This window comes from Leuciscus leuciscus (genome assembly GCF_965113295.1).
Source record: "Leuciscus leuciscus genome assembly, chromosome: 9".
In the NCBI taxonomy this organism is placed as follows: domain Eukaryota; kingdom Metazoa; phylum Chordata; class Actinopteri; order Cypriniformes; family Leuciscidae; genus Leuciscus; species Leuciscus leuciscus.
The window spans coordinates 42,998,381-43,009,672 of record NC_138733.1 but is presented as its reverse complement, the minus strand read 5'-3'; the positions used below and the strand labels follow the sequence as shown (position 1 = coordinate 43,009,672).

Below are 11,292 nucleotides of genomic sequence, written 5' to 3'. Positions count from 1 at the left end.
CTTTCTGTGACGAGCTGTGACAAACAATTGTAAGTAACATATTTAAACGTTTCTTTATATTAACATTTGACACAATCTAGAAATATTTATGTGTAAGCCTGCGTACAATGTTTTTTTCTTAACATAGACATGTGTGGTCAGTAACGTTAACGTTAGTCATCTGCTTTTCGGTATAGATCATGTTTAACGTTAACGGTCTTACATTTATCAACTACTTACACCATAAGTAGAAACTTTTAAGTAGAAATACACCTTAATTAGAAACTTAAGTAATTTCTTAAAGGTTATTTTTGTAGTTAACATCTCAATGGACTTAATCATCAGTGGCAGTCGGTTATGCCTCGGACATACGTTTCTGTTGCTGGTTGCTTAGTAACAGTTTAAAACATTATTTTGGAGGGAAATGGCCCTTATCTGTTCTAAATCCACTGTAAACCTCGCAATATAAACGAGAAACCTCAACCAAGATTAATACACCTATTAAACATTCATGTATTTTTACATTAAACATCAAAGCATATAATATTAGGAGAAACACTTTTTGTTTTACCCACACATCAAGAGCATGTGATTGACTGAATATATTGTCTTTTTTTTATTTTTTATCCTATTTAGAAAATGAGGTTTATGTTAATCCAATGGATTGAAGATCCCCAACATGGGATGTGCTTCCAACGAAAAAAAACTGAGAGAGTGTGTTTGAGTGTATGTGTGTGTAAGTCTGTAATGTATATAATCTGTAAAAAGGAATAAATTCATTAGTTATGAAAGAAGAAATAAATAAATAAAATACTAATGAAATTAAAATAACAGAAAATGCATTTGTTGATTTGTTTGTTTTATTTCATCAATCCATTATCAGTGCCTTAGAAATGTGTGCACTAATACTGTGTGCCCAAATCACCTGCCATGCTGTTTATGTGACTGCAGGTTGCACAACATGAATTAAACAGTGAACAATATCTACATCGAGGTGAGTTTAAGCAAACTGCAAGACACAATCAAAAAACTACCATTAGTAAAAGAAAAACATTGGAAGAGTGCACCTTTAGGATTCTAAAAAATTCTCAAGAAAAAAAAAGGAAATCCCATATAAACTGGAGTAGTGACCCAATTGGATCCCATTAAAATCCTGTAGAAAATACTACAGGATATTTATGCATTGTCCTATAAGACAATTTCTATCGGAATCCTATAGAATATGTATGTATAGTCCTGTAAGACAATTCCTATTGGAAATCCTATAGGAATGGTTCCAAAATATGATAGAAATTCTAATTAGAATCCTGTACAATTTTCTTATTGGAATCCTTTAGGATTTTTTGACAAGGGACTTGATGGAGTTTTTCGGTTCCTTGCCACTGTTGCCTTTGGCTTGCTCAGTTGGGGATATTTTGGGGATATTTAATTTAAATTTATCAATCAATAAATTCCTCTTGAAACAAACTTTGTTGTATTATTTTAATTTAATACTGTGAAGCTGCTTTGATACAATCTGTATTGTGAAAAGCGCTATACAAATAAACTTGACTTGACTTGACTTGACTTATCAGGTGTTAATACTGCATTTACCGATTCCCGGCAAACTTTCTCCGGCAAGAGCTATGTTTATGAACCCTGTCTGGCCCGCCAGCTGTTGTGAAAAGTCAACCACCTCGTTTAGAATATTATGGAGGCGTGAATTATATTCTACAAAATCGGTGGTCTGTATTTGTCTGAGATCTAACGATCTCTGTAACTCTACACCATTAAAACGCGGTCGTGGTGTTATCGTGAAACCCCGAACAACCCCGCCATCAGTCATCAGAGAATCTATCTCCGCACGACTTAACTCCGTACGCCTCGTTTGAGATGACCCTAGTGTACCACCTGTCTGTGCGCTCTCATCTCCATCATCCCCGGTCGGCTCTATCCAGCCATGCTGGTCGATTATAATATTATCCAATCTTTCCGTATTAGACAAATCAGTACTATTTAGACCTCTTAACTGTTCACGTATTAAAAGATTGAGTCTCTCGTTATTCTCAGACCTAGGTCTTGATCTTGAGCGAGTTATTTCATCACACTCTGAGTCGGTTCTCTGTCTTTTAGGAAACATTTTGATATGTTTTTTTTATTTTTAAAATTGTGTGAAACAGAAGCATGACATCAAATATAGACCACAATGTTGTTAATAGGTATACATCATAAAATGTAGGCTATCAGTAAAACATAATCACATATACGCACACACCTAGATAAAAACAATAACAGACAAACGATTTTAAAACAATAACAGTGAAATGTTTTTTTTAAAAACTAGTCAATCATCATTTTATGTATCCCTCGATTGTCTCTGAATAACATTTAATCTTTCAGAGATTAGAGACAGTACAGTAATAAGCAACGAATGGTCGTTCCTCACCTCCGAAAGGTCTTGCTGGAGTGATAAGACCGTGTTGCGTAATTGTCTGTTTTCTTCCAACACACGCTCTTGGCAAACACCGAAAAATTCCACCGCACTTCTTAAATCGGCGGTGTGCTGATTCTGTGTATCAATGAGTCTATGTAGAAGGTCCGTAATACCGCTCTGTGCTCCTGAAACTATATCCGCTGTCTGGTGGTAAGTGAGAGGTAGTGTAGCGATTTCGAGAACACGTTGGAAGCTTCTGTTTGCACTGCGTAAAGTGGCATAACTCAATCCACGGAGATCTGCCGTGTTGTACAGAGGACTAAACCTCCGGTCATCTTCATCACTGCTTTCTGATAAATTCTGTTCAGAATTGATAGTGTTCAGTACTGATTGTTGAGAATCCAAAAACGCCTCTTCCCCTCTTTCTGGAGAAGAGGGGATTTCTTCTAAAGCAAAAACATAAAAATATATTATATGAATTATTTAATATAGATAAAATATAGTCTAATGAAACAAGAAATCTTACCGTATTCATCCGTAATCGGACTCTCGTGAGAATATTTCTCGAATCGTTTCTTTCCTCCAGTTGTGGATGTAACAGATTCACTGTTTTCTTCTAAAAACAATATTCAGTTATTTTAAAAAAATTCAACGAATAAAAAATATAAAGATTAGACAAAATAGTTTTCTTTTTCCCTTACCTCTCTCCGGATAGATTAATTCTTCTCCATAAATTTCCCGGAGACGTTTCACCCTTTTGTGTGAAGCGTCAATGATGTTAATCGGTCCGGTGTTTGTCGAAGCCAAAGACAGGGTCGAACGGGAAGAATTCTCCTCTTCGACTGGAGGTGAGGTTTGACGTTCGGTACTCTCTGTGTCCACACTCAGAGCAGGGGTCGAGGGGCTGTATTTGGAGTGACGTCTTCGTAAATTTGATTGGACGGGTTTGGATCAACAACCAATGGGTACTTAGTTGGCTCCGGCGGGTGGGCGGAGCTATGAGTCGGTGCGTCCTCTGTGATTTCTGTTGAAATAGACCTATGAGTTTCTTTTTTCTTTAAAACAAATATTAAAATAGTAAATATTAAAAAAGACATAACAAAAATATATCCCGTACCTTGTAAAAAATCATCTGGCGAGACACCTTCGGGGAATGATGTGTCATCTGCAAATAAAAGCATTTATTGAGATATCTTTTCAATTTTGTAGCTTATAATTTATGATAAAAAACTCACATAGGTCGTTCAGAATTTGCACTAATTCCAAATCAAAATTCTGATCCGATCTGGTCCATGATGATGATTTGTAGACATTGCGCTGACTCGATGTTGTGTCTCCTTCGGCGGCTTGGAACGCGAATGAAATAGTTTTGGCTCCTTTTAAAGATTGCGATACGACGCGTTTTAAAAACACCTTTTTCCCCGCTTCATTTTCAAAGAAACCCTTCATCTCTACATGTGGTAGGGAATCTGATACCTGATTTGTATGACTAGAAAAAACATGTCGAATTTGACCCATCTCTTCAAATAAGCTCTGCAATAAAACTAATTCACACAAATCCGTCAAAAAGAGAAAAAATGAAATATGCAGGATGGTATCATATGGGCCATAACACCTTGGTAGACATTGCGGCGCTGTGTGTGTGTGTGTGTGTGTGTGTGTGTGTGTGTGTGTGTGTGTGTGTGTGTGTGTGTGTGTATGTGTGTTCATGTTTTTCTATCCCGGTGGGGACTTCAACCTGAATGCACACAGACTCATGGGGACTCGTGTCACAGTCTGTCTAAACTGAGGTCCCCATGGGTAAACAAGCTTATAAATAATACAGAATGAGTTTTTTTGGAAATGTAAAAATGCAGAAAGTTGTGTGTGATGGGTAGGTTTAGGGGTAGGGTTAGTGTAAGGAGATAGAATATACAGTTTGTACAGTATAAAAACCATTAAATCTATGGAGAGTCCCCACAAAGATAGTAAACCAGACATGTGTGTGTGTGTGTGGTGTGATAGCTGAGAGAGCCTTAAAAACTCTATGGGCTATACTTTAAAATACAGAATAATTTTGTGACAATTAAATATTGGAAGCGATGACTATTTACCACATTTCATATGGATGTTCAAAGTGGTTTACATAAAAGCTGTATAAAAAAGCATAGATAAAACAAGTAGTATTAAACCATTTAGAAAATAATCTGAAATAGATTAAAGCGTGTGTCTGTGTGTCAACGTGTTAACGTTTTAAACTCTGACTGTCAGAGTTTTGGAGGGGGACTCCCATGAGTGATGTCATTTGTGTCATCCAATGACATCTGAGAGGTGTGTCTTAATTTTACACAGCCTATGAACTTTGTGAGGGGCGTGTTACGGGGTGTGGTCTCTTCGGGCCGTTGCACACTCTTTCTGTTGTCTTTTAAGTTCGGACACTGAAGTGACCGGTCGCATTTTCTATCTGGGAGCTGAAAGACACTGTTGTTTTTTCCCACGGTGACATCTGTTGTGGGCGGGGGTAGGGGTGGAGCTTGCGTGTGTCTATGTAACCTTCAGAAAATGTCAATCCTGTCAGACCTCTGGACTGAATGGACATTCTTTACACTGCTCCAGCACAAGGAAACACTTATATATCTTTTAAACTCCTTTAACGAATGGTATGTAAAAACGCATGATGTTTTAACATCTTAAAAAAAAAAAATCTTAACATCTTAAAACTTTTTAGAGAAAAATGCTATTTTAACTGATTTCATTGATGTTTTAAAAGTGATGAATGTACATCTGTCTTCTTTAATAAATAAAAAACACTGATCTCACACTCTGGCTATGTCTTTATTGTACATTTCTTTTAAAAGTTTATATCGTTTAGAACTACTGAGCGTGGGAAATTTTCCCACGGTTCAGGTGTTCAACCCACAAGGAGGCGTGGCACAAGTCCGATTTTCCCACGGTGTACTGTACAGCCCATAAGTGGGAGGAGCTAGCGTGGGAAATTCCCACGGTCAAAAGGGGCGTGGCTTTGAGGGCAATAAAGCAATAAACCTGTCAGTTTTTTGATGGAAGGTGCCCTCTATTCACTCTGTCAGAGCATGTCAGAAACCCCTCCAGGGCCCAGAAAACCCCTCAGACCCCAGACTTTAATTTCCTATTATCAATGTGAAGCCGCTTTGGAACAATCTACATTGTTAAAAGCGCTATATAAATGAAGATGACTTGACTTGACTGAGCAGCGGCATTTTGCGGCGTCTCAAAGCAGTTGATGCCAATGCAGTCGGAGGCCCGCCCAGTAGAGCTTAGATTCTCTGCCCGAGCCCGAGCCCGGACTCGACCCGACCCGACCCGCGGGCCGGGCCAGGCCGATATTTCCCGCCACTGTCCTCGGGCCGGGTCGGGTCGGGCCCTTGATAAAGCACGTCACGTGTCATGCGCAGCGTCTCGTCCACTCGCACTCGCAGTCTCGCACGCGTGACGCATCACACCTGCTGTGCGCGCTGTAGCCTACTATTCTGTAGCTTAAGTGCTTGAAGAAGCAAAGAAAAAAATTAAAACAGGAGAATTAACTTTGTGCAAGTTTGGAGGAAAATCGGAGGTATGGAAACATTTTAAACTAGTCGTGGGGAGTGACAACATATGTGTTGGCTTTGTCTCGTGCATTAAATGCGGCACGCTGCTCGCCCATGACAGCAAACAGCAACAAAAAAAACGGGGACTTCGACGATGAACAGACACATGAAGTGTGTCTTGCCATGACAGAAATTATGATAGTAGTCAGCCTCAGCCCTCGATGTCCTCTTTTGTTACTTTTCTGATCCATTCAATTATTTCTGAATAAACAAACAACGCAGTTTACGTGCTTCTTCCTTGTCGCATTATTCATTAAGATAATAATTAATAAATGCACGCACAATTATGAATGTGATAAATGTTACAGATAGGGCCTATGTTTTACTATGCACAAACAAATGCCTTTCAACGTGCAAAATTCAGAATTAAATGAATGTGCTGCAATTTGTTCAAAAAGAGAGTCTGTAGTAACCTACGTGTTTTAGCCATTGAATGAGCACATTTAGTTTCAAGTTTGTTAAGTTTTGTTTTGAAGAAAGCTTTTCTTTAAAGTGAATTTCGTTTAGTATAAATTGTATTTTAATTTTAATACATCTTTCATCAACCAGATTTAATGCCTAGATTTAATACATAAAAATCAATTTACCAGACATCACGACCGCGCCGCGGTCACTTACACCATTTGAAACTCGCGCTGTCACCGAATTTACAAATGCACATCTTGCTTGTTGCTCACACACATATTATGTTGAAATAACAATATGTTGAAGTAACATTATTAATAATAATTAATCTTTAATAATATTTGATTGAATGCTGAATGTTGTGCTTGTCCAATTTAATAAAATTAAAACTTTAATTGTGATAATTAAAATAATTTAATATTTAATATTGAGTGGCCAATTTTTGCTCATTTATTAGTAGTATTTATATAATATAGGCTATATAACTGCGCAGCTCCCTCCTGTAGCCTGAATGATCTAGCACAGCAGCACCTGCGTTAAAAAAAATTCTGGCGCCGCCCCTGGTTATAACGGGCCACATATTAAAAATGGTCGGGTTTAAATCGGGCTCGGGCTCGGGCTCATAATTACAGTGAACGTGTCGGGCCGGGCCGGGCCGGGCTCGGACACAACGGGCTCGGGCTCGGGTAGGGTCGGGCTTGATTTGTTGGGCCCGATCTAAGCTCTACCGCCCAGACCCCCGTTACTGCATGGCTGTTGTACGTGGCCCCTCAGCCGGTGTTGGTGGACACTTGTTCTAGGGGCGGCTGGCCCAGAGAAACAAAAGGTCTGATCATGGGCTGAGGGTTTGGCGGCAGGCCAGGGTGATTGTCACTCGGAGCGTGCCGCTCGGCCACGGCCACCTCGGGACTCGGCCATGAAGTCAGTGCTGAAGCGGTCTTCATATGGAGGAAGCCGTTCTATCGCGGCTGCGGCTGCCATACGCCCCAGGAGCCTCTGAAATGTTTCGGTGGGACCCTTTCTCACTTCTTAACGACACCGACCAAAGCATGGTCTTCTCAGGTGATGTGTTGGACCGAATCCATCTCCATACCGGAATAAGAGATCCCCAAACACAAACAGGAGAGCTGTTAACAGCAGTTAAGAGCTCAGAAGGCTTGCGACCACCGCTGCACTCACGCTGTAGAACCACCAGCACCGGGAGAGACTTCCAGAAGAAGCACCGACACACTCACTCGTTGAATGAATCAACACTCTTCAGAGACACCGTCATGAAGACCGATCGGCTCCGAAGAGAAAGACAAGTGGTGCGTGCATCCACTTCCGTATTTATACCCGCGCTGCAGGGCGGAGCGTGGATGCAAAGGTCGCACGCCAATGTGTGCATTGGCTCGTTTGATCAATAATCGAAGATGACAGACTCCCTAAGCGTGATCCCGAGCCAAAGTGTGTCCTCTTGTGGCTGAGCAGGACTCACAGGTTCATCCAGACACATACAGCGTAGAGCCGCCAGCCGACACAGATGCGCTCGAGTCCGAGCCGACAGATGGTGAGTCTCCAGTTATTACCACCCTGATTCATGGCCATTTCAGCCTGATGTTTCTGGTGTTAGTTTTCATTTTTCCTTCTCTACTCCTTTTGGCTCCTCAAATATGCAGTACATTTTTTTTTTAAATTAAACACCATTAAAAAAATAAAAATAAAAATACATATTTATGTAGTGAAGTCTGGTGTTTGAGAAACATCACTAACTTTCTGAATTCAATTCAATCAGCATGCCCATAGACGCACAAATGGGTCCAAATGCATTTGCTATTTAAACAACGTGGCGCAGGAAGTGAAAATTATAACTGCGTCGGGCTGAAACTAGCAAAAAACACTCGCGCCGCGCCTGGCGCTGTGTTGCGCCGGGTGTATGATAGGGCCCTTGAGCTTAAGCTAATCTTAGACTAAAATTCATGTTTGAGCTGTTTTAACTGAAAGCATATCTTTAAATATTTCAGTGCCATTTTTTTGTCTCAAGATACACACCAGTAATGTTTTTGTTTTGTTTTTTCTAAAGCACGTTTAAAAAAAGCTAATATGATGATTTGATGCGCAAGGAACATTTATGATTATGTCACGGTTTATGAATTCACTGTCTCCTTTCGTCTCGTCTTGCCTTGTGTGTGTGTGTGTGCATGTGGGCGGGGTTGCTGATCGCTGCAGCTGATCAGCTAACCCTATTTACTAGTCCCTCAGTTTTCACCTCGTCTTTGTCAGAGCGTTGTGGATGTTCCTGTCTGTGTTCCTGTCTCTGTTCCTGTCTGTTTCCAGTTCCCGTGTGTTCCCGCTTGTCGCCGTCTCCTGTGTTCATCGTTGTTCCTGCACTTCAGTTTTCCACGCCATCCACTTCCTGGTTGCCGGTTCCCGCTCCGTCTCTGTTTCCTATCATCATCTTCATCATCATCTTCACCATCTCTTCACCGGAGAGGATCGGGCTGTTCTCAGCATCCCTGTGCTACCAAGTGCCTTCACTGGACTATCACCCATCATCACTCAACCTGCATCTGACCAACACTCTAAATAAACCTTTATTTGACTTGCACTTGAATCCTCGTATCATTTCCTGACAGATAATTATCAATGTTGAAAAGAAGCTTTGCTGTCTTGTGGTATTTTAACTTGTTAGTAGGCCTAGATTTATGAACTGAAATATAACAGTGAAATAAATTAAACTAAATTATCGTAAAATTGTCAGGACTTGCTAACTGATGTTAGTCGGCAGCATTTGTGTTTTAGGATTAATTAAGAATTATATAGGCTTTTCAGTAGATTATTATGATTAGCATAATTCTCTTTAATAAATAATGAAACCATTTCAACATAAACATTGCAATAGAAAAATGTCACATCAATGAGGCTTTGCATGAGAGTAGGACCTTAAGTTCATGCTCATGAAACAGTGCTCAGACGATAGCTGTGTGGTCAGTGCTTCAACATGAGCCTCGCTGTGCTTCAAGCGGTCTTAGTTCCAATCTTCATCATTTTGTTTCTAGTTAAATAGGCTATTTGTCAAAAATAAAAACTTCTGAAATGTTAATTTATTGATTCGAAACACTTTTTGGAGCTTTGTTATTCATTGTCTGACATTTTTATTAATAGACGTTTAGACGATAACATTGAAGCCTACATGCTGTTAACCGATGTTGGCCGACAGCGTTTGTTTTACCGTTCTTGATGCTTAAATTGGTAACAGTTTATTAAAGGCTGTTTACTTCACCACGTGAGTGCCTTGGAGTATTTCCTCTATATAATTAACTAAGGTTGATAAAAGTATTGTTTATTGTTAACTGCACCACGTTGTTTACAGCAAATGCATTTGCGCCCATCTGTGCACCCATGGGCTGCTGGTCTGAAAACGATGTGTGTTCAGGCGCATGGTTGGCGAGTTGATATTTTAAGGAACTGAAATAGAGTGAGCCATTGACCGACTGAAACCTGGTCTAAAGTCAATGGCGCAATATGTTTTTGTTATTTAAACAGAACGCGCAACAGCACACAAATGCCAAATATTAAATATAAAAGGATTACATTGTAAAAGATTAATATTGTGTACATAAAGTGGAATCTGGCTTGGCCCGTAGATGGTCCAGATATCTTGCTGCCATATAGTGCAATCTGTTCAATTATTGCTTTTAGGATTTTTTAAGAACAGAGGATCTCAACTGCAGCAGATTTACTTTAATTACAAAAACAAAGAAGGCAAGAATCAAATGACAGGATTAAGAGAAGAACTGTTTTGTTCTGTTGTGTATTGCTATATGAGCAGCACGACAACACACAAGTGAATGTAATCAATTAGCCAATGAGTAAACTTAGAAACAAATAAACAATGGAACATGAACTAAACACAGGAAGGTAACATAGGAACCAAAGGAAACTCAACATAAGAGTCCACAAACTGAACATAACCATTACAGAGAGTAATTAAATGTGTTTATATTTTTTAAAACTAGTGATTTTCTTCTGAGTACATGCAGTAAATTAACATGTTTATTGACTGCCCAGTTTACGGTTATTATCCATTCGCATATCACATTATAATCCATATCTATTATTATGTGGCTGTCAAGTATTCTCATACACATCATTCATATGCAATGGCAACATTTTCCACTAAGCCTGTTGAGATGACTACATAATCATGTTTATTTGAGACAACTGTGCTTATTGTGCATTTTATTTCCAATCACATATTCCCTACAATAAGGATTTTAAGCAATGTCTCATTTTCTGGTAGCCTGACGTCGTAATAATCAGATTCTAGTCAGAATATGAGTCTGATCTGCTCCATTGGGCTGCTATTAAGAGGCGTGTTTCAACCGAACCAGGAAAGAAAATGCCTCTGCACTCAGTTGGATTGACCAACAACCAATCAGAGCAACGGACATTCATCTATCCGATCGACAAATGCCTTTATCGCGGTTCTCTGTTCCTCTTTTAAAATGAATGCGCTGTCGATATCTTCTATAACAGACGCGATGGCGGAATCTACACATCTCAGTTCTCCAGCGGCAGCCATCTTTGTTGTAAACGAATTCAACCCAAGCACTCTTTGGTGACGTGGATGATTACGTAACTGTTGATCATCTGTCCATCATCGTATAAAGCCCGCCCCTGACAATTTGATTGGTCCGAACAGCTCTGGTTTGAGCATAGTTGCTCCATAACGGATCAAGTCCAGACCGAACTTCCCGACCTCAAATGTTGTTGGCGGGGCTAAGTTCCACTGGCATCCAGGCTAATTTTCTGGTGTAGTATTTCATAATATGAGCTTATAGATTTTTACTTGACAATAGTTGTACTGTTTTCTAGAACAATAGAGCACAGTTTGCAGAAAGTATGTGC

At 39.8% G+C, this 11,292-nt stretch overlaps 1 long non-coding RNA gene across 1 annotated transcript; it reads right to left on the bottom strand.

Moving 5' to 3' along the window:
• Nucleotides 1-2,314: 2,314 nt before the first annotated feature.
• Nucleotides 2,315-3,145, bottom strand: LOC309505461. The gene is made up of 3 exons (XR_014208446.1): nucleotides 3,094-3,145; nucleotides 2,919-3,008; nucleotides 2,315-2,838 (listed from the first exon to the last, which is right to left on the bottom strand). It is a non-coding gene; the product is annotated as an uncharacterized lncRNA (long non-coding RNA).
• Between the last annotated feature and the right edge of the window lie 8,147 nt (nucleotides 3,146-11,292).